The sequence below is a fragment of the Sminthopsis crassicaudata genome, chromosome 3 (assembly GCF_048593235.1).
Source record: "Sminthopsis crassicaudata isolate SCR6 chromosome 3, ASM4859323v1, whole genome shotgun sequence".
Lineage (NCBI taxonomy): Eukaryota > Metazoa > Chordata > Mammalia > Dasyuromorphia > Dasyuridae > Sminthopsis > Sminthopsis crassicaudata.
The window spans coordinates 421,212,543-421,214,477 of NC_133619.1; positions in this window are offsets into that span (position 1 = coordinate 421,212,543).

Genomic DNA, 1,935 nt, shown 5'->3' on the forward strand with positions numbered 1-1,935 from the left:
AAAAAGGTCACTTAAGCTCCTTTTCTTATTATTTTATGAGCCAATTGGTAGTCTTCAGGCATGAGAGTGATTCTTTTTCAATGAATAGACTTATTTTTCCAAATCACTCACCAAATATGTTTCACTAACCACTGGAAGGACACTAATAGCATTCTAGAATATTAATTATGTTTTGAAATCTTGACTAATCTCCTCTGCCAATCTCAGGACAAGAATTTTTCTTTTCACAAACTGTTGATTTCTGATAACAATAAAGGTACTTCTTGTATCATGTATGGTCCAAGGCCTGTAGAAGTAAGGTTTATTGACCTCAGCAGTAGAAGTTCTATTTCAGTTAGTTTTAATGATCGACTGCTTTAATTACACATATCTCAAGGATGAGACTCATGGGGTTTTCCCACAATGGTCTTAGGAGCAATCTTTATATGGGCCATCTGTTGCCTATCAAACAATCATTGGCTCCTCTGGCTTTCCATAGTTAATACAATCTGCTCAATGACTAATTACTCTGTGCTAACCCAAGTTAGTACTTGTTCAACTACACTCTGGTGTCCCTAAATACTGCCAGTATAGGATAGCTACGTCCAGCTATCCACTGATAGAGCCTGCTGTTTGTTTCCCACAAGATTTCAATCATTCTCAGAACACAGCTAGTTCCTTGCATGTCTTAAATTGGAACTGTGACTCTGAGCTCTCTGAAGCTCTCTACTGCAAGACTGGGGAATTCAGGAGAGCAAGTGTTTGAAGCCAAGTTATAATTGAGCCTTGTCTGAACCACTGGTATTGAAGTATAGAGTTTGAAAATACTTCAAACAGGAAGCTGATAACATTCTGGTAATAATGATCATCGGTCCAAGGAAACCTATTAGCCCCAAAACTACCTTTTCTTTTTTTTATTTTTTTTTATTTGAGGAAAGAAGGAACAGCATCCAAGTCAAGATTTGAATGGGAATGTAAATCAAAAGCCAAGTAGTAAGAGTTTCTTAGAGACAATGATATGAAAATTACCAGAACCAAAACAAAGGAATCAAGTCAGTATTATGAAAATCAGGAGAAAACCTCCAAAATAATGTGGGTAATGTCCATTTATTTGATATAATTTACTTCCCTCATGCTTTGTCCTCATTATAAAAATAGGAATCCTATGCCTTTTTCTTGTTCAGTCGTTTATTAAAAAAAAAAAAAAAAGTCCTGGGACAAGAGAGCAGTCCCTCCTGTGAAATAAGTCACACTGTGGAACCAGGCATGGGAGAATATTTGTTTTCTGCTATAGTTATTTCTAATCATATAGGGAAGTTGGGGGCAGAGAGATCTCTAATTGATAAATAATCCGTGATTGCTGGTAGTTTAGTAAACTTCATTTTTTATTTTAAATTGAATTACTTAGCAAATTTAGTTGAAATGTGCTAAATGAATTATGTTCATGAATACAACAAGATGATGAACAAAACTTGCTGTAGGGGATATATATACGGTAATATGCCACTCCCAAAAAGCATCGCCCATACCTGGTGCTTCTATAATCCTAGAACAGCCTCAATTTATGGGGAATCGCTACAAGTTTTTATCAGGGATGATCATCTTTAATCCAAATATAATCACTTGGTAGGAACTAGATCTTTGTCAATAACATCCCCTCACCACAGAGCTACCAATAAAATATGACATTATTTTCCCTTTTTGACTTTATATTCATTTGACAATAAAGGCAAAAGAAAGAAAAAGAAAACAATATAACTTTTTTTTCTTCTCTTCCTCATCCCCTTCTTGATTTGTTGAGTGGCATTGAGGAATATATTTAGAAATAATAATTCTAGGATTTATGTACTAAGTGCTAGACAAAAACAATATGAGTTATACTGGCAGTATTTAGGGACACCAGAGTGTAGTTGAACAAGTACTAACTTGGGGTCAGGACAGCACAGAGTAATTAGT